General features: G+C 39.8%; 1 protein-coding gene across 9 annotated transcripts in view; it reads left to right on the forward strand.

Moving 5' to 3' along the window:
• The window catches only part of PCGF5 (polycomb group ring finger 5), a 127175-nt gene that overhangs the window by 34963 nt on the left and 69704 nt on the right, over nt 1-22508 (forward strand). For 2 of the 9 annotated variants that reach the window (XM_025466492.3, XM_025466493.3), the window contains exon 1: nt 22197-22399. The exons of 5 other annotated variants lie outside the window; for them this stretch is intronic. The gene's annotated coding sequence lies outside the window, so the exon portion shown is untranslated. Of the gene's footprint in view, nt 1-22191; nt 22400-22508 lie in introns of those variants that run through there. 2 more of the 9 variants (XR_003143996.3, XM_025466495.3) reach the window with 2 other exon arrangements.

The raw sequence follows: 22508 nt of genomic DNA on the forward strand, positions 1-22508 counted from the left end.
TCGTTTCTTTGGAGATGTTGTGCTTAGAAGACCTATCGAGTATAGAAAGAGCTAGATTGAAGTCACCAAGTATAAGTGTATTATTATCTAAGTATTTCTTCACTTTGGTTAATAATTGATTTATATATTTGGCAGCTCCCACATTCGGAGCATATATATTGAGGATTGTTAAGTCCTCTTGTTGTATAGATCCTTTAAGTATGATATAGTGTCCCTCTTCATCTCTCACTACAGTCTTTGGGGTAAATTTTAGTTTATCTGATATAAGGATGGCTACCCCTGCTTTCTTTTGAGGACCATTCGAATGGTAAATGGTTCTCCAACCTTTTATTTTCAGGCTGTAGGTGTCCTTCTGTCTAAAATGAGTCTCTTGTAGACAGCAAATAGATGGGTCCTGCTTTTTTATCCAGTCTGAAACCCTGCGCCTTTTGATGGGGTCATTAAGCCCGTTCACATTCAGAGTTACTATTGAGAGATATGAGTTTAGTGTCATCATGATATCTATTCAGTCTTTGTTTTTGTGGACTGTTCCACTGAACTTCTTCTTAAAGGGGAATTTTAAGAGTCCCCCTTAAAATTTCTTGCAGAGCTGGTTTGGAGGTCACATATTCTTTTAGTTGCTGCCTGTCTTGGAAGCTCTTTATCTCTCCTTCCATTTTGAATGAGAGCCTTGCTGGATAAAGTATTCTTGGTTGCATGTTCTTCTCATTTAGGACCCTGAATATATCCTGCCAGCCCTTTCTGGCCTGCCAGGTCTCTGTGGAGAGGTCTGCTGTTACCCTAATACTCCTCCCCATAAAAGTCAGGGATTTCTTGTCTCTTGCTGCTTTAAGGATCTTCTCCTTATCTTTGGAATTTGCAAGCTTCACAATTAAATGTCGAGGTGTTGAACGGTTTTTATTGATTTTAGGGGGGGATCTCTCTACTTCCTGGATCTGAATGCCTGTTTCCCTTCCCAGATTAGGAAAGTTTTCAGCTAGAATTTGTTCAAATACATATTCTGGCCCTCTGTCCCTTTCGGCGCCCTCGGGAACCCCAATTAAACGTAGGTTTTTCTTTCTCAGGCTGTCGTTTATTTCCCTTAATCTATATTCATGGTCTTTTAATTGTTTGTCTCTTTTTTCCTCAGTTTCCCTCTTTGCTATCAACTTGTCTTCTATGTCACTCACTCGTTCTTCCACCTCGTTAACCCTCATCGTTAGGACTTCTAGTTTGGATTGCATCTCATTCAATTGATTTTTAATTTCTGCCTGATTAGCTCTAAATTCTGCAGTCATGAAGTCTCTTGAGTCCTTTATACTTTTTTCTAGAGCCACCAGTAGCTGTATAATAGTGCTTCTGAATTGGCTTTCTGACATTGAATTGTAATCCAGATTTTGTAACTCTGTGGGAGAGAGGACTGTTTCTGATTCTTTCTTTTGAGGTGAGGTTTTCCTTCTAGTCATTTTGCTCAGTGCAGAGTGGCCAAAAGCAAGTTGTATTGGGAAAAAGAGAAAAAGAGAGGAGAGAAACAAGGAAAGAAAAGAGAAAGAGAAAAAAAAGGGAAGAGAAAAAAAAAACGAAAGAAAAAAAAGAAAAAGAGAAAGAAAAAGGAGAAAAAAAGGGGGGGTGGGGGAAGGAAACAAATCAAAAAGCAAAACAAAACAAAAAAAAAACAAAAACAAAACAAAACAAAAAACAAAAAACAAAAAAAAAAAAAAAGAAAGAACCACAGGGGAGTATCTTCTGATTCTGTGTTCTTTAAGTCCCTTGGCTTCTCCTGGAAGTTGTCAGTCTAGCTGGTGTTCTGGGGGAGGGGCCTGTTGTGCTGATTTTCAGGTGTTAGCAGTTGGGGGAGCTGCTGTGCCCCTGCCTGGTGCAGGGCTCAGTGGGGGTTGTTTACCCCGTGAGGCCGCAGGAGGAACAGCCCCAGTGGCGGGGCAGCTCTGGAAACCTGGATTCAGCTCCGGCAGGAACTCCGTCTGCAGGGCCTGGAGGCTCCGGGGCGGGGCCGCTGATCTGCTCAGCTGGGGCAGGAGCGTCCTCGCTGTCCTGGGCCCTCCCGGCCTCTGCCTGTCCCGGGGGAGGCCGGATCCTGGGCTGTGTCCCGGCGCCCTGTGCTCCGGGGCCTGCGCTGTTGGATTCGCGCTCCCGGCCGTGCAGCCCCCTCCGCGGAGCCGCCGCCCGAGCCCCCCCCCCTCCCCCCGCCCCCCCCCCCCCCCCCCCCCCCCCCCCGAGCTGCTCCGGGTCCCGCCGTGCGCGCTGCAGCCCTTAGGGAGCTCGGCGCACTCTCCTGGGCGCGGAGTTGCTGTTACTGTCCCGGGGAGCCCGAGGGCATCCCCTCCCTCCTGGGTCCTGCTCCAACTCCCCGCGAGCCCCTTTCCGCCCGGGAAGGTCGGTGCAGCTCCTGCTCCTCCGGGACGGGGCTCTCCTGTCCTGGGGACACTCGCCCCGGCCTCAGCCCGGCTCCTCGCGGGGCCCCTCCCCCTTGGAGGCCTTTGTTTCTTTATTTCTTTTTCCCCGTCTTCCTACCTTGATAGAAGCGCGAACTCTTCTCACTGTTGCATTCCAGCTGGTCTCTCTTTAAATCTCAGGCCGAATTCATAGATTTTCAGGATAATTGGAAGGTTTTCTAGGTAGTTTGGTGGAGACAGGTGATTTGGAGACCCTACTCTTCCGCCATCTTGCTCCTCCCCCTAATAAGTTCTTTATAAATCTTGGATACTAGCCCTTTATCTGATACATCATTTGCAAATATCTTCTCCCATTCTGTAAATTGTCTTTTAGTTTTGTTGACTGTTTCTTTTGCTGTGCAGAAGCTTCTTATCTTGAAGAAGTCCCAGTGATTCATTTTTGTTTTTGTTTCTCTTGCCTTCATGGATGTATCTTGTAAGAAGTTGCTGTGGCCAAGTTCAAAAAGGGTGTTGCCTGTGTTCTCCTCTAGGATTTTGATGGAATCTTGTCTCATATTTAGATCTTTCATCCATTTTGAGTTTATCTTTGTGTGTGGTATAAGAGAATGGTCTAGTTTCATTCTTCTGCATGTGGATGTCCAGTTTTCCCAGCACCATTTTTTGAAGAGACTGTCTTTCTTCCAGTGGTAGTCTTTCCTGCTGTGTCGAATATTAGTTGACCATAAAGTTGAGGGTCCACTTCTGGATTCTCTATTCTGTTCCATTGATATATATATGTCTGTTTTTGTGCCAGTACCACACTGTCTTGATGACCACGGCTTTGTAGTACCACCTGAAATCTGGCATTGTGATGCCCCATCTATGGTTTTCTTTTTTAATATTCCCCTGGCTATTTGGGGTCTTTTCTGATTCCACAAAAATCTTAAAATGATTTGTTCCAACTTTCTGTTCCCTGTATTTTGTTCCCTGTATTTCTGTTCCCTGGTATTTTGATAGGGATTGCATTAAATGTGTAAATTGCCCTGGGTAACATTGACATTTTCACAATATTAATTGTTCCAATCCATGAGCATGGAATATTTTTCCATCTCTTTGTGTCTTCCTCAATTTCTTTCAGAAGTGTTCTATAGCTTTTAGGGTATAGATCCTTTACCTCTTTGGTTAGGTTTATTCCTAGGTATCTTATGCTTTTGGGTGCAATTGTAAATGGGATTGACTCCTTAATTTCTCTTTCTTCAGTCTCATTGTTAGTATATAGAAATGCCACTGATTTCTGGGCCTTGATTTTGTATCTTGCCACACTGCCGAACTGCTGTATGAGTTATAGCAATCTTGGGGTGGAGTCTTTTGGATTTTCTATGTAGAGTATCATGTCATCTGCAAAGAGAGAGAGTTTGACTTCTTCTTTGCCAATTTGAATGCCTTTTATTTCTTTTTGTGGTCTGACTGCTGAAGCTGGGACTTCTAGTACTAAGTTGAATAGCAGTGGTGAGAGTGGACATCCCTGTCTTGTTCCTGATCTTAGGGGAAAGGCTCCCAGTGTTTCCCCATTGAGAATGATATTTGCTGTGGGCTTTTTGTAGATGACTTTTAAGATGCTGAGGAATGTTCCCTCTATCCCTACACTCTCAAGAGACCATACCTATTCTACTAAAGCTGTTCAGAAATACAGAAAAAGATGGAGTACTTCCAAACTCATTCTATGAAGCCACTATCACCTTAATTCCAAAACCAGACAAAGACCCTACCAAAAAGGAGAATTATAGACCAATATCCCTGGTGAACACAGATTCAAAAATTCTCAACAAGATACTAGCCAATAGGATCCAACAAATACATTAAGAAGATTATTCACCATGACCAAGTGAGATTTATCCCCAGGATGCAAGGCTGGTTCAACACTCATAAAGCAATCAGTGTGATTGATCACATCATCAAGAGAAAAAAACAAGAACCATATGATCCTCTCAATAGATGCAGAGAAAGCATTTGACAAAATACAGCATCCATTCCTGGCCCATATAATCCCTTTCACTATTTCTTACATTGCACATATGAGTGAAACAATATGCTGATGGTCTTTCTCTCTGATTGACTTACTTCACTCAGCATAATACGCTCCAGTTCCATCCACATCCAAGCAAATGTTAGGTTTGCTAATATTACTCAGCCATCATCCCTTCTGATGGCTGAGTAATATTCCATTGTATATTTAGACCACATCTTCTTTATCCATTCATCTGTCGAAGGACATTGAGGCTCCTTCCACAGTTTGGCTATTGTGGACATTGCTGCTATAAACGTTGGGATGCAGTGACCATCCTGTTTTAAACAGTACTCCGACAGTCCATCTCAGCTTTATTTTTCTTCATAGCACTTCATTATTACCTGTCATTACTTGTTAATTGTCTCCTTATACTCAGATGTGTGCTCCAGAATGGGGTCTTTGTCTGCTTCACTTTTCTATTTTTTGTGACAAAGGCCATGGCACATTGTGGAAGAATTATGAGGTCTTTTTTTTAAAGTATGGGCTGTTAGCCCAAAAAAGTGCTTTTTCCTAAAAATCTTTTTTTTTTTTTTTTTAAGATTATTTATTTGAGGGATCCCTGGGTGGCGCAGCAGTTTAGCGCCTGCCTTTGGCCCAGGCGCAATCCTGGAGACCCGGGATCGAATCCCACGTTGGGCTCCCGGTGCATGGAGCCTGCTTCTACCTCTGCCTGTGTCTCTGCCTCTCTCTCTCTCTCTCTGTGATGACTATCATAAATAAATAAAAATTAAAAAAAAAAGAATTTAAAAGATTATTTATTTGAGAGAGAGAGAGAGAGAGAGATCATGAGCAGGTGGGAAGGGTAGAGGGAGAAGCCGACTCACCGCTGAACAGGAAGCCTAACGTGGGACTTGATCCCAGAATTCTGGGATCATGACAGGAGCCAAAGGCAGGCATTTAACCAACTGAGCCACCCAGGAGCCTCCTAGAAATCTTTTAAAGAGGATTTTTTTTTTCAGTCTGCCATTTCATTTCATTATATTCAGTTTCAAGACCACTTTGGGTGGGGAAACGGTACAGTTAATGATGGTATTCCATATTCTTCTACTAGGAGGTTAGTGGTATGGGGACCATTTGTGATTGCATTATTTTCCTTTCAGTGGTTTTTTTTTTCCTATCTCTTTCTATTTTGACAAATTTGAAATCTACCAAAAAGTTGCTACAGTAGTTCAGTGAACATCCATATACTTTTCACTTAGATTTAGCATTTGTTAACATTTTGCCATATTTTCTTATCTCTACATACATAATTACAGTTCTCTCAGAACTACTTAGTATTTAAGAAAAAGTTGCAAAAAAATAAAAAAGAAAAAGTTGCAGATATGACCTTTCACCTCTAAATGCTTCAGTTTGTATCACCTAAAAAGGAGATACAGTTACCATATTCAGGACTGTAACATTGATATAGTAGTATTATCTAGAATGTGTAGACCTGTCTCAATGATGTCCTTTATTATACATATATACATATACATATACATATACATATAACAGGAAAGAAGTTTTAATCCAGGAAACAGTACCAAATCACAGATTACATTTAGTTATGGAGCTTCTTTAACCTTTCTCAGTTTTCTTGTCTTTCATGACTTTAACATTTTTAAAAAGTACAGCCATTTGTTTTGTAAAATGTCCCTCAATGTGGGCTTATTTTATATTTCCTGATAATTAGAATCAGATTATGCATTTTTGGCAGAAGTACTATGCAGGTGATAGTGTATCCTCCTGAGTGTATTACCTCAGCAGGTACATGATGTTAGGTGGTCCCATTACTAATGATATTAAATTTGATCACGTTTGGGTAATGTCTAACAGATTTCTCCACTGTAAAGATACTTTTTTCCCTTTGTAATTCAGAAGTAATCTGCAGAGAGATACTGCAAAACTACGTAAATATCCTACTCCTAAACAAACTTTCACCTAATGGTCTTAGGATCTCTGGAGATTCTTAACTGAATCCATTACAGTAGTGGTGGTTGCAAAATGGTCATTTTCTGGCTCTTTTGTTCCTTATATATTTATAAATTGTAAATCCCGTTGTATATTCCATTGTAAAGAAGGGCTTCCACTTTACCTACTTGTTTATTTCCTTATTACAAATATGGATTCATGGATTCTTTCCTTGATTCAATGTGTTGTAATCTATTACTATCATTCATTTTAATGTTCAGATTGTCCTAGAATTGGCCTAACCACACTGATCCCTAGCATCTGGGGAGAGAAATACCTAATCCCAAGAGTAAGAAACATTTTTAGTAAATTCACAGCACTTCTGAAATTGTAATTGCATACAAATTCCTTGGGGCCCCAGATTCTGCATTCCTTACAAGCTCCCTGGTGATGCTGATGCTGATGGTCTGTGGACGGCAGGTAAAGTAGCAAAGGTGTAGGAGTCTGTAGGCTGATCTGGAAGACTTAAAAACATCTTGTTCTACCTGTATTAGTATGAAAATTCACCTTGTTAACATGGAAGAGACTGATCATTTAAAGAGTGTATGAGCTCTGGTAGGCATGGCGAGTGAAGAGCTACACAATAGCTACTTGATTCCCAGACATCATGATGATGTGGAACACTGTATTCCCCTCATTCATGCTTACTTTTGCATTTCTTTAGAAATCCTGACCTTCGGGAAGCTGTCTTCAGCTCCAATAACTGGGATCAGGGGAAATAGTGACAACCTCAGTGGAGGATTTCTGGCACTTTCTGGCAGAAATCTGTTAGACCTAACTTCACTGATACCAAAGGAGTTAGGCAGTTTGAGCTCTTCTCAAAAAATAAATGTTCATTTATTTATTTATTTTTGCTCCACAGAAGTTATGAGTTTCCTGTTATTGGCAGATTTCAGTGGCTTTTGGTCAAATAGTTTCCTTTTCCCCTTAAAGTCAGTTTTAGACAGATTGTTGTTGGCACTGTGGCCATCTGCAGTTTACGAGCACTACATACATAAAAATTCCAAATGTACATGGAATTTAATATTGCTTAGTCATCTTGTCTAATCTGTTTACATTTTTATCAGTAATCCTTTTTTTTTCCCCCTTGGCATAATTTCATTTACTCATCTGCCATCTGACTTTTCTGTTTCCCCTTACTTCAGCCTATTAAGAATGGATGGGATCTTCCCTATAGAAGTAGAAAGCTGTATAGCTGAGGGAATCCCTGTATGGAGTAGAGGGAGTATCAGAAATCAGAGGACATCTAGTATGATGGACTGAGTGTTTGTGCTACTAATTAGCATTGGGAAATAAGTGAGTGTGGAACCCATGGGCACGTACCAGCGCATTTAACAGAATCCAGAGGGTTTCTAAAATGAATGTTTTGTTTCTGTTTGTTGGGATGTTTGTTTTTAATCTCTACCATTTGTATTTTCTGCTGTTTCTGGCATTTGAATAGATAGCTGATAATAGTATTAGACTAAAGTAAAGCTTGGGCAATTTTGACGTATGAATGATTCACAAGTTCATATGTCCCAATCAGTGCTCTCTTTTAGCTCCAACTTCCCTGTGAAGGGATGCCATGCACTCTCAACTTTGTTGCAAAGAATCTGTATGCTCCTAGAGCCTCCATCTCTAACAGAAAATGCTATAGCCCTTGTGATCTCTTTCTTTGTCATGGCACATAATAATATGTTCATTGAATTAGGTGGGGTTAGAAGGGATTTTATTTCCCCGTGTTACAGAGGGGGATTAATATCGCCACACTATGATAGTATTACATACATCTGAAAGCTAACCTGGAAATCTAGTAAGATACATAAACAAGTAAATACCTTTTATGTTTTCTTTGTTAGAGGATGCAACCTTAAGATTTCTTATATCAAACTGTGTAATTGGTTTAGCATGGTAATAGATGATTGTCCCTCAGAGGTTCAGGGGTTGCTATAGAAGCTCAGGGCCAGAAGAACTGTGCTCTGTGCAGGCCACTACTAGGGTATGCAGGGGCTTGGTCATGGCTGGATGCCAAGGCCTGGTGGAAAGCAGAAAGGCTGCTTCAGTACCTCAAGTGCTAGACACCTGGTACCAGTTAGACCACACCTGCTTTCTGCTGTTTGGCCTCTCCTTTTCTCTCTCCTGTGAGTTACTCTTTTAAAAAACATCCCTGAAAATCAGAAATGTTTCAGATTCTGACTCAGATCTTTTTAACCTCTCACAACTGTGTGAACTCTGGTGATGGTAGTAAAGTAAGAGGAAAGTTTCATCTATTCTCTCATTCAAATGTAGAAGAACATCTTATTCTAACATTGAAAAATTATCAGATAGGTGAGCTGCCTCACACACATACAAGAAAACTCAGCAGGACTTACGGCGGCATCCTTCACAGTATGCAAAAGAGTGTTATACCTAACGTGTAGGTACTGGAGGTGCTTGTTAAATGATCCAAAGCTAAAAAGCAACTGAGTGCCTTTTATTTTCATTTCCCAACTTACCAGCTTTTCCAAAACATCATTTTAATTCCAACACACTTGGATCCCTCATTATATTTCCAGTGTTGTATTTGAACAGTGCTCAAATGTCTGTCCCTGGCTGTTGATGCACACGTATATGCATAGCCTGACTTGCTGTATCCAAACAAGGGAATGCCTACTTACGTGATGTGATTAGCTGGAGGAATTGGTTGTTAGGTTGAAGAATACCCTGGAAGTTATATGTGCCTTTAATTTTACCCAAAAAGTCTTGAGATGATTTCTTAGAGTGTTACTTTATGACAGTGAGCTGCATTAATTTTACTTACTATATTTTGCTAGAGAGGTTATTATAAATTCAGCCAACATTTACTAAGCATCTGCTAGGTTCACAGACCTGTGCTGAGCCTTATCTGTCCCCACCTTCAGGTTGTCCACCATCTTACCGGATAGACTACATAAACACAAAACATAAATACTAATAATACTAAACTAGCTAAATACCAGATACATGGGTCTCCAGCAGTTTTCAGAAAAGAGAGACTCCAGTGAGGTGGAAGAGTTGGAAGAAGGAACAATTTGGAAAAATTTATAATTAAAATTGGCCTTAATGGTTGGGAAAAAGGAGGAGAAAGAGGGAGAGCATTTCATTTAGTGGTGAGCAACATAACCAAAGTTAGAGGTTGGCATTCACATCGCTTTTGTGGGTCAGTGAGAGCTTGGTCCAGTTGTGGTATAGGGGTTCTATGTTGAAAGAGTGGAGATTAGGTGGTAAGATTTGCCTGGTACTAAATCCCAGAGGCATTATGCTGCCACAGAGTAAAGTGGTCTGGAAGGTGGTTGAGCAGCACCAGGACAGTCTTGCAGCTGCTCCGTTGGGTTCCACTCCTGCCTCCATCCTTCCTGAGCTTTGTGATTCTCATTATGTCATAAACCCAGTGCCACTGTTTCCACATTTGTAAAATGAGGACATTGAATTTATTTATCTCACAGGGTTGCTGTTTTGAGTATAAGAAATAATAACTACACAAACTGCTTGGCATCATTCTGGATACTTGGTAAGCCTCGTTGCATCATTAGTTATTAGCAAGGGAGATAAAGAGTGGCAGCTATGCCTTAGAAAGCTTTGATTCAGATAAGCTGATTGAAGCTTGAGGAGGCTTTGCAGAGTTGCCTTTTGCCTGGATGGAGTTGAAGACAAAATTTTAGAAGTATTGCCACAATTTCCAGCCTCTACAGGAAGGCACACGAAAGGGTACAGGGAGAGGTGTTGCAAAAAGCCATTCTGTTTCCACTACATCTACATTTCACAGAATTTAGAAATAATCATGCTTGATAGTCATCAGAAATGATTTGGTAAGAGTAATTGCCAGTGTTCCTTAATAGCCACAGAGAACTCAATGCTGGTCAGTTGGAGGAAGTGAATTGTTTGAGCCAGAAGGAACTGGAAGTTTATTTACTTGCTCTTTTTTAGTTAATATTTTATATTGTGTATGCAGAGGCTGCTATGTTGACAAGGATAAGATAGATAATTGAATCTGAATAAATGAAAATGAAAAATAACTCTGAATATCCCCTACAAGAATTACAGTACCTAACTTCAATAATTCGAGTGTGCTAATTCTGTTTGTTGTACTTACACTTTGGGTGGACAAGAAATTGGAAAGCAGTACTGTCTATAAAAACAGGAATCTGTTTCATACTTTTTCTTGAAGTTTTTTTTTTCTTTGAGCTATAGGATTTTTAGCTAGAAGTAAGTTTAATTCATCTAGTAGGAAGTTTGAATTTTTAATAAGCTTGTCTTTATAAAAATATGAATAAGCTGCACTTCAGTCCTGTCTTCATGGTGGAAAGTTGTATGAAAAAAATTTATAGCATGAGCATTATGCTTTGTGAAGAAACAACATCCTCAAAGGATAACAATACAAAATATGTACATTATTGTTTATCACAGTTTTACTTCCTAAGTGCTACCTGTTTATATTTTGACTCTGAATATTTCAGGTATTTCCATATCTGGTATGGAGTATTCTTATGTGCAATTTAAAAATGGTTTCAAGGGTCAAAGCTTATAAATGCTACAAGTTCTGGTATAGCTCTCCAGGTATAATGCCATGCATGTACTGATATCAACAGTCGTTAATTAGTGCCTTATAAAACATAAAAGAGATAATCAACTAAAAACAGTGTGACTGTATGTTTAAAGAAGCACATCTCTCTAGTCCTTCATCTGTGAAGTTTTTAATATATACTATGCATATGTGTGTATATATGTATATGTAAGTATGTATCAAGTAATCTCTGTAACTCTTTATGTGTAGCACAGAGTAGTCCTATGCCAGGTATTGTAAGTATTAACCTGTATCAGATTCCTTTGAAGGGAGCCAAAAGAATGTCTAGAATTAAGTACAATATAAATTGATTTTAAAATAAGCATATTCCGGCTTCTATACTTGAAAATTACATTAATAAAAATGGGAATTCACTACCCCTTCCTTTCTGTGTAGTTCAGTCAACTTCTCTCTGGATTCCTTCTCTTCCTAGTCTTCTTCAGACCCCAATGTCATTGTCATCCTGACTTTTCTCTTAGCTCCTTTTTTCTACCCACTGTATCCACAATCCTTTATCCTTTTGGCCAGTCCATTTATCTATTTCTGCTGCTTTTCTACCAGCATGGCTCTCTGCAGATCATTACCACTAGAAACATTATCCAATTCAGCTGGGTTCTCAGTATTGCTGGAGGTTGTTTTTGTTTTGGGTTTGTTTTTTTTGCTTTTGTTTTTGTTTTTGTTTTTGCCGGGGTCAGGGGGTATTTTTATTATTCTTATGTATGTGCCTGGACAAATTCCCTCCCATCTCCCATAGCCATGATCCTAAATTTGATCAGTTTCCACAAATTCTTTAATCAAGAGGTAGTTGAGCTGTGGTTCTCTCTCCTGGCAGAAACCTCCCTGGAGGGAATTTCCATTCCTCTACCACATGTAGTTCTGATGCTGCTTCCCCACTCTCTGCCTGTATCATCATATGGCCCTCTTTGCTGTGCATCATGGTATTCCCGGCTGTCTCCTGTTCTTATAAGGACACTAGTCCTTTGGATTCAGTGCCCAATTACTCTGGTATGACCTCATTGTAACTTCATTCTGTCTTTCAAGAATTTATTTCCCGAATAAAGTCACACTCACAGGTTTCAGGGGTTAGGATTTCAACATGTGTTTTTGAGAGACCTAGTTCAACCTATCACAGGCATTTAGAATAGAATGTGTGTGTGTAATATGTAGCATGTAATACTTTACATGTGTGTTGAGGGTTTGTGTTTAATGTGGCATATTAAAGTTCATTAAAGTAATGAAGTTAATGAACCAAGTACAGAAGTGTGAAACATCCACATGATTGTTGAATATGGGTATTATATCACACATGTCACCTTTTAAAAGTTTTAAAAGTTAAATTCGGGATCCCTGGGTGGCGCAGCGGTTTAGCGCCTGCCTTTGGCCCAGGGCGCGATCCTGGAGACCCGGGATCGAATCCCACGTGGGGCTCCTGGTGTATGGAGCCTGCTTCTCCCTCTGCCTGTGTCTCTGCCTCTCTCTCTCTCTGTGACTATCATAAATAAATAAAATTTTTAAAAAAAAAGTTAAATTCAATTTACTTGGTTTTATTAATGACTAGTTTATTGTTGAGTACTTCTAATGTAACTTACATAGCATAAAGCCTTCATGTAAGAATTCATGCCTATGCTTATAAATTCAGTTTCTAATTACAGAAATTCCTTTTCCAGAGAAATGAGTACTACACTTGAAACTTCAGACCTCATTGGTAAAAAATGATTAAAGAATAAATTGTTCAGGAAATACTATAAAGGAAATGGTGATCTACTAATTTATAACTATCAAGTTCCAATTAACTTCCTTGTCAGTATTTTTGATAAGCATCATCCTTCTAAAATTTTTAGGGGGTGAAGTACCCTTGTAAGTTGTTCAAATCAAGAACAACAATTCTTAACAAACCTTATCTTTTGAAAGCACAACTGGGTCCATGTAATTACCTCTCTTCTTTGGATTTTTCTACAGTGTTCTTAATTTAGTAAATTAAAATGCCAGTATTCAAATGATCTAATATCAAAGCCTCTTTTTTATAATTTAGGAGTATAGTAGTGAATGGACCTAAGTTATGATGACTTAAGTGAAGTTTACCCCCTGAAGCCCTATGTTTTCTCTTAGATCAGCACTCTAGAATCCCAGGTAGAATGGAGAAATACTTCCTCTTTAAATGTTACTGGGACTGTATGGTGTCTTGAAGTCAGAGGTGAAAGACAAAATATGCTCTTTAGAAAATAGGAAAGAATATTTTTATTAGAAATTCCTTTTCTCTTTGTTGGTAGACTTTCTCCATTATGACATAGGAGAAAGATCAGATTGTGGCAACCCTTTACAAAAAATAAAATACAGTTTCTGACTCTGAGCTATTTGATAACAGTGATGGTGGTGGTGATGGTGATGGTGATGATACCACCACCACTTTTTGGTAGTTAAGCCATTGTGTTCTACTCATTGCCTGGAAAATAGAAATCACAAAGTTAAGGTGTTACACTAAAACAAGATGTTTTGGGAATTGTGGATGTTTTCAACCCTGGGACACAGGTAAGCTTTTAATTGCTATCATCTATACATGTTCACAGAGATATCTATCCTCTAGATAAGGAATTGGCAAACAAAACCCCAAGGGCCGAATCTGGTTTGCTACCTGTTTTTGGCAGATTTAGCTTATTGGACGGAGTGGAGTTACAACAAAAACCATATGGTCCACAAAGCCTAAAATATTTACCATCTAACCCATTACAGATAGAATTTGCCAACCCCTATTCTAGGTAGTGCTTCCAAATTGCACAACCATATAATTGAACTTTAAGGGTCATTTGAGATATGTATTCCAAGTCTAAAGCAATTTCATAGATGGGCAGACCAAGGCTCATGAAGTGCTTTGCCAGCGATTGTAACTTGTTTGCTGTAATTTTCTTTTCCTTTTTAAAAAAAGGATGATTTTTTTCTCATAACATTTTTTATAATGGCAAAATATACATAACATAAATGTTACCATTTCAACCATGTAAGCGTACAGTTCAGTGGCATTAAATACATTCCTATTGTTGTACAACCATCTCCACCATCCATCTCCAGAACTTTTTCACCATCCCAAACTGAAACTCTGTGCCCATTAACCTAACTCTCCACTCCCCCTCCCTCTAGTCCCTGGCAACCATCATTGTACTTTCTACCTCTATGAGTTTGACTGCTCTAGATATTTCAGATGAGTAGAATCATACAATAGTTGTTCTTTTGTAACTGGCTGATCCAACTTTTTTTAATTGAAGGAAATATTCTTTACAGAAACAAGAAAATTCTAGCCTTTTCCCTGACTTATTTAAGCACCTGACTTGACCCAAAGTAAGCTGATCAACTTTACTTAATGCCCTCAGCTCTTAAAATGGCACATTTTAATATCTTTCTGTAAGGAATTCAATACAGTGTCGTGGTATTAGTTATGGTAAAAAATAAAGATCTTAAAATTTACAGTGGAATAGTCACAAATATTAGTTTTGCAGTTCAGGTATTTGCTTCCAGCATTTTGGCATAAGGGAATATAAATGAATACTCAGAAAGTAATTTTGTGGGCATTGGAATCAGAGTCAAAGATGAAGGATGATAATTCAGGTCTCATGAGCCATGGATGGGCAGGATCAGAGGTGACTAGCTCAAGGTTTGCCAAATTCAGTGTGTCCTTATCCTAGATAATGCTGCCTATGCACAGCTCATATCTTGCCTTTTGCTCATCATTGTCTTTCTGTTTACATAAAGTTACTCCAGATGGGGTAAAATATAATTGATTATGAGTTAGTATACTAACTTTCACATTTCAGTTCTGCCTCCCTAAGACTATACCCAGATCACTCAATTGAAATGTTGAGTGTTCATAAAACTCTTTAGACTCTTGTGTACATCCTATTTCTTGATTTCATCTTGAGTGATATAAATTGTAATTTTCATATTTTACTCATTTCCCACTTAAAGAGTAACCTTATTTTAAAATTCTTATAGGGCAAGGAAGGGCAACAGGCAGAAAAATTAGGTGACTAAGTGTTGCCTCCACATACATCCTCAAAGCAAGTAGATCATACTAAGGCATTTATTCTAAGTATTTGTCATCAGGCCTTAAATTAAATCTTCTGTTTTGTTGTTGTTTTGTTCAAATAGCAGGGAAGGTATAGATGAGAAATTCATAAAATTAATTCAGTGTTTATTTGCTTACTGTGTACTAAGTGCATTGCTTGAATTACCTCCTACAATCCCCTTAAAGACTTCTGAAATATGTACTTTTATTATATCCATTTAAGTGATGAGGAAACTAAGACACAGAATTTTGCCCTATGACATAGCCAATAAGAGACTGTACCAGAATTTGAATGCTGGCGATCTTGACTACAAAGTCAGATTTCATTTATTTGCTTGTTCATCTGTCCATTCATTCATTCCAACAAATATTTAATGAGAGCCTGTTATGTTTTAGGATTGATTCAAGGAATACAGCAGTAATTATAAAAACCGTGTCCTCATGGAGCTTATGCTATTAACCACTTTTCTGTGAACCATCTTGTATTCTCTTCATCATCTAGTCTGCGATACTGAGATGCTAGTGCTTTTTTTCAGCTTCTCATCAAGAAGCTATTAGGTTTTGGTAAGTGGTAGGAGCTTTTCCTGTCAGCTCGGATAACCCCTTTCAACAGACAGAAATGAAGAAACCATTGAAGACAAACATCATTTCTTTCTTCTTGAACTATCAGACAGGTTATCATAGCTTTTGAAACTTCTGTGTGGTTTATCACCCTGAAGGTCAGGAATTAAGAGTATTTACCTTGTAGCTAATGCTGCCCTGCTTTAATGTAGGCCAGTGTTCTCTTAGTTTTCCCGAACACCTAAACACAGAGTTATCAGTATCTTAGTCATTAAGCCTGAATAGTTGAAGACCATATGAACACACTAATTTGCCTTTTGTTTTCAGGAGTGTGTTTGGTTTTGTTTTTGATCCAAGACAGGATTGTGAAGTACAAGAGAGAAGGTTTCTCTGGAGATTTGCTTTCCTCCTCCTTCAGTTAGGCTTTCCTTCCTCCTGCTGGTTTCTTCACCTCCCAGCCAGCAAACTTACAGTTAATACCCTGCTACAGTGGTTAAGTCGTAACTAAAGCCTCCCATCCTTCCCTGCCCTTCCTCCCTTCCTTTGGACTAAGAAGTCTACTAATCTTGGTGAGCTTGGAACCCATAGCTCAAGAGATGGCTCATGAGGACTTGACTGTGACCCCCGCCTGGAGATTTTGCATTTTAATGGGAAATGTTTAGTCTCTGTTACCCCTTCATTTGAGGGGAGTAAATAAAGATTTCACACAAACACTTCTACAATGTTGAATTAACCAAATTATTAAACATTTGGCAGAGGAGGATTAGTTTTCTTTGTGTCTTTGAATTGCTTAGTGTGTAATATTTAGGTTTCCACATCTTGTTAAAATTGGGTATGATGAATATTGAGTTCAGAGGAAGGAATACTTTGTGACCATTGATTGCGTGCCTTACTTTATGCTGTGTCCTAGATCCATTGCCTTGCCTGCAGTGTCTCATTCATCCTATGAACTATCTCAACAACAGGACCTCTGCTGGGTGGTACAGGATTACCAAGTACTATTCAATTGCTGGTGGTCCACAAGATTGTTACTTACACCTTATATTTTTACAATCCTTTACAGTTTATAACTTAAACGTTTTTGACTTATCATCTCATTTAATCTTCTATATGCTCATTGTAATACCATGTAAATATATAAAGAAACAACCAGTGATTAAGATAACATTAACCGCAGTTTTCCTAGGAAGAAAATGAAGCCAAAGGAAGTTAAGTGACCTGCCCCCAGGTTCTATTGCTCAGTCCATTGTCCCTTCCTCTAAACCACAGCTACCTGTAAAATGAGGATGTTTTCAAATCATGTGCCTAGTCTCCTCTGGTATTTGAATATTTATGGCACTCAATTTTTATATTGCATTTGCTCCATTTGAATTTCATATCTTTTGGTAGGGTTTTTTTTCCCCTAACTTTTCCATAATCACTCCTAACTTAGAAACATCTACATTCAGATTTAATGGAATATACTTAGTTTCTGCATGTCAGTTATTTGTCCATTTATGATCCTGAAAGATTTAATATGACCTCCCAAAATAACAGTTGTGGTTTTGTCATGATGTTTTAAAATATCCATAGCCCTGATGATCAGAGTAAAAGCAGTTTTTTCTTACAGTCTGTACCTATTTTAGTTACATTCTCTGTTCTTCCAGTATAAATGGAACTTGCTCCAGCCAACTGTTGAAATTGCAGTAAAGAAAATACAGCTAGTTTTTTCTGCCTCTAAAAAGAGAGAAAAAAAGTTTTGTTAGTCTCTCTCCTTAGCATAATGTATTTCAGGCACTTTAAAGTATTTATTTAGCTAGTTGCACAGTCTTTCATAGACTAATCTTGTCCCTATACCTAATGCTATTTATCTGTACTCACTTTTAGTATATTGACTTCATTTCTCTTTTTTTTCCCTTGGCTTTCTCATTTATTTTTCATATCCGTAGCTTTTGGCATTTTTCTTGCTGTCTTATATTACTGGCAGAGTCTTAAGCATGTAGGGCTAATTTCTTGACCACCAGTAGCACTCCTTTTTTCAGCTGGAGTTTTTGTCATTTAACACTTTATTAATAAATTTGATGTATTGCTCCATCATTGTTTCTTGTAGATAAGTCTCTATTCCCTGTTGTGATTTTAATTAGTAGTCCTGGATGACAGGGATTATGCCTAACATAACTTTGGAAAGATCCCTCCTAGAAGATACCAGAGAAAGAATACACAGAGTATGTCTTAGAGTGCATGCAAATACTTAGCATTTCAGTCAGTATTTATTTGATTGCTTACCATTTTACCATCCGTTCTGCTAGTGAAGCAGTCAAGCAGTAGTAGATCACCTGGGTTTACACAGTAGGAGGAGGTTCAACCAAAATAATCAGTTAATCCAAGTCTGTGATGGGACTTGAGAGAATAAATTGAATTGTTATGTATATATGTGATATATGTTTATCAGGAAAGCTCTTCAGCAACTTCAAGGTGTCTAGGAAGGTCACCTTTGAGATCATCTGATACCTAAAGGATAAACAAGGTTTGACCAAATTTAGCAAAGGTGGGGAAGGGTGAAGGAATTGGGACAGGATGCTCATTTGAAAGGAAGAGGATCCATCTCTCTATCTAGAGGGCAAAAATGTTTTTTAGGGCTGCAGCATAGAGTTCAAGGGAGAGGTTGTAGAAGTGATCTGGATCTGAGATGGGCTTATTAGGTGTTTGGGCTTTAGCCTAAGAACAGGAGTTTTTTTGGTTTTGTTTTGTTTTTTTGGGGGGGTTTTAAAAAAGATTTTATTTTTTTAATTCTTTAAAAAAAAAGATTTTATTTATTCATGAGAAATAGAAAGAGAGGAGGCAGAGACACAGGCAGAGGGAGAATCAGGCTCCTCGCAGGGAGCCCAATGTGGAACTCAATCCCAGGACTCTGGAATCATGCCCTGAGCCAAAGGCAGACATTCACCCAGGCGTCCCAGAACAGGAGTTTTTTTTAAGGTGGGAAGCAACCTGATCCAGTTTGTAGTTAAGAGACTCCTCTGGCTATGCTGTGGGGAATGGTTTGACAGACAGGAGCTGTATCTAAGAGTTCACTGAAGTAATGGAGGGTAGAGATGATAGTAATCTCAACCAGGGTAGGTTAAGTGGAAGGATTCAAGAGACATTTAGTAGAGAGAGTCCTTGAGAATTATTGATTGCAGGGGAGGGGTGCATTAAGAGAAAAAGAGACATGGCTGAGGGTGATTGGAACTCCTTCAGTTCTGTTCTCACTCCTCCATCACTGATTTTAAGTAGTCATACATTTTGATCTGTGATATCCATGGCTATAAAAAATACATTTGGGCCCAGGAGGACTTTAGATTTTAATATTTTCTAAAATCTCTGTAGGAAGACTTTTAGATTACAGAGGGTAGTTTTATGTTACAAATATTCTATATAAAAAGATTAAATAGCATACTTAGGTATATAAAATAATTTAATTATTTTAATTTAATTTAATTTAATTATTATTAAATTAATAATTTAATTTAATGAAAAAGCCATCTTACTTAATATCCCAGGGGAAATACAAAGTTCTAACCCTATTTTTAAACATCATGCTATTAAACATCAGTTCATTGATAGTATATTTATTAGCCAAGGACAGAATGTGAACTTTTCAGTACAGAATTACAGAATTACAGAATTACTTACCTATCCATTACCCGGCCTTAACTGAAATATTTTAGACATAAAATATAAAGTAATGAAAATGTTTGTTAGGTATTCAGATAGCTCCAAGTAGTTGCAAGGGTTATCAAGAGCCATTTGTAGTTCCCTGGAAGTCTGGATCAATGATCAAATGAAACAAGTTACTGCTTTGGGATATTATGTACTTTTTTTTTTTTTTTTTTTTTTTTATGATAGTCACAGAGAGAGAGAGAGGCAGAGACAGAAGCAGGCTCCATGCACCGGGAGCCTAATGTGGGATTCGATCCCGGGTCTCCAGGATGGCGCCCTGGGCCAAAGGCAGGCGCTAAACTGCTGCACCACCCAGGGATCCCCTATTATGTACTTTGATAGGAATTTACCAGTTGCAGTTCCCTCCTAAATACCACATAGGCAAGTATTTCCCTCTCTCCCTTCATCCATTGTAGTCTCCCTTTGTTCCTTGTTTAAGTTAGTTTCTTACCAAAACTCCTTTAAAATCTTGGACTTATGAAGTTTCCTTGAGAAGTATTCATGATATGGAACTGGTACCTTTGTTTTGGTCTTGGCTTTATCAAAAGCAGATCTGTGATTATGAACTTGTCACTTCTCAGGATCTTGGTTTCTACATTTGTAAAATGAGAAGGCTGAAGTAGATTTGTGATTAAGGGGAATCCGAGCGATGATTCTTTTATCTGCCTTTTCCCCCCCTAGTCTTGTGTATCCAGTTGCTTCCAGGCCTTTGTTTATTTGAGGGTCCCACTGGTACTTAAGATTTGTTATCAGAGCCACCCCTCTCATATGGAGGCCTTTATGGTTTGTTCCAGCCCCACTATCAGAACCAAAGGACTTAAGAGGTAGGTTACTGGAAAGCATTCCCATGGGAAAAAGGGCAGCACAGCCCTTGAAAGTCGTATGTTTAGATGCTCGGTATCTATACATGTCAGGAAACTTGTCCCTTTATAGCATTCCCTTATGCCATTTCTTTTGTTATTTTTTTTAACCAGACAAATGTTTGAGTTTTATTTATTTATTTATTTTTTGTATGTGCTTTTTTTTTTCTTGGAATGGAAAAGGTAGGGTGGTTGCTGAAGAAGGAAAATGAGAAACTACTGAACATTTTACTACAAAATATGCTACCTCCAGGGACACAAGGCAAAGATTTCCTTACAAAGGTTGTAATTCTCTCTCCCACTCTCAAGTCCACCATTTGCAGTTTTGGTTATAGCAGTGCCACCTCTATACCTATCTTCAGGCCCTGCTCTAGCATATTCATCACCCCTCCTTCCATTGTTAACATATAAGCCTTCCCAATATCCATCCTCAAGCGCATTTCCTCAGGGAATGCTGATTAACCCCACTTACCCGTTAATCACCACTCACATGTAAGCTCCCCCAGACCTTTGTTAAGTGTTATTCTTTAAAAATATATTTAAAGTAGATTCAGATAAAGTGGGAAAATACCAATATATAAAAGTATATACAGTAGAATCTTCCATTACATGTTACACATACACCTGAACCAGGGTGACTTTTCTCATTTTGATCTGTTTTGTCTCCAAGATAAAAGATCTGAATGTATCCTTCCATCTGTGAAGTCCTTTGACCAAACTTGTTTTCTGTGCTCATTTGTGATTGCTTGATTTATTGAAGTTGATCCTAGCTTAGAAATTGGCATGTGTGCTTTTGCAAAATGATTCTTATAAGGACTATAAAAACGTGGTCATTGAAAGCTGTTTGAGAAAATGTATTGCTCTTGCTGTGATATTAACAGTGGTATTTTTAAAATGTTATGTCCAGTCTACATAAGTTTAATTATAAATTGGATATTTTTTGAAAGCTGTCTTCCTCTACTTCTTTGATGTATTCAAATTTGTAATAGATCTTTGAACACCAGTTGGTGTGGGGTTGTTGGTTTGCCACTAGAACCATCTCTACAATCTACCCTCTGATAATGACAGTGACTCCTATGAATAGGAAATAAAAGAAATACTTTGCATTAATCCCTCACCGTACCCTCCGTACCGTCAATTCCCTAGCCCCCACTGCTCTCACTTCGACAGAAGCAAAGACGATGTAATTACAACACTTTTTCCTCTAATACATAAATTGAAACCATCCTTTACTGATTCCCTTTGGCATGTTTGTTTTAACTTTTGTTTTACTGGTGGAGACCACACTGATTTTGATTTGCCTGCCACCCTAGGATTGATTACTTGATTGCAGTCTTCTAAGAAGCAAAGAACCAGGTCCAATGTAATGTTTAGCAAAATAGTGGTTGTAGTAGGGATTTGTAAGTTTTTGGAATGCAGGAGAATAGGATTGAATGAGGTTAAGGAATCTTTAATGCGTGCTTTTGAATAAATCTTTTCAGTGAATGGTCTCTTGTGGATCTCAAAGCCACTAGGAAGAGAACTGGGGTATTTGTTTTGAACCTTGCAAATAGTAGTAACTCTTTACCTTTCTACTAATACCCCCACCCCCAGCACGCTCCAGCTTGCTCACATGTGTCCGCGATCCCCACCCCACAGTAGCAAGTTCATTAGTGGCTTTTACATAAGATGCAAATCAAGAAATGTCTCCGTCCTCGCTGCGGCGCAGGTGGGACTGGCTTGAGGGAGACGCAGCCTAGTAGACCGTTTCGCAGGGTGACTCATTATCAACGCTGACCGCTGCTTTTAGACACACCAGGGAAAATGTACCAGGCACCGTTACGATGCAAACAACCGGGAGGGGTGGTGGTGAGGACGAGAACCGAGATAAAATTTGGCCAAGGCTACGTGTCGCTCCGAAGCCACAACAGCAGGGCGGGCGGGGAGGCCGGGCACCTGCGAGGAGCGCGGGCAGGTGGGCGCGGCCTGCGGGCAGGTGGGCGCGGCCTGCGGGCGTGGCGGGGGCGTGGCCGGGCGTGGCGGGGGCGTGGCCGGCCGGGGGCGCCGGCGGTTGGAAGGGGGTGGAGTTGCCCTTGGAGGCGGCACCGGCCCTGGGCCCCGAGGCCCGCCGCGCCCTATCGGGCCCGAGCCGAGTGGCCCAGCGGAGCCGCGCGCTCCCGCCTGCAGGGGGAGGGCGGACGGGGCGCGGGGACCGGCCAGGCCGCGGCGGGCGCTGTTTCTCTTTCACTTTCCTTCCCTCCGAGGCCGGCGCGCTGGCGGGCGAGGAGCGGCGGCGGCGGCGGCCGCGGGGTAGGTACCGGGCGGGCTTGAGAGGCGGCCGAGGAGCCCCCGCGCCCCGCGCCCCGCGCCCCGCGCCCGCGCCCCGGCTGTGCCCGCGGCGGGAGCGGCGCCCCCAGGC

This window comes from Canis lupus, chromosome 28 (assembly GCF_003254725.2).
Source record: "Canis lupus dingo isolate Sandy chromosome 28, ASM325472v2, whole genome shotgun sequence".
Classification (NCBI taxonomy): Eukaryota; Metazoa; Chordata; class Mammalia; order Carnivora; family Canidae; genus Canis; species Canis lupus.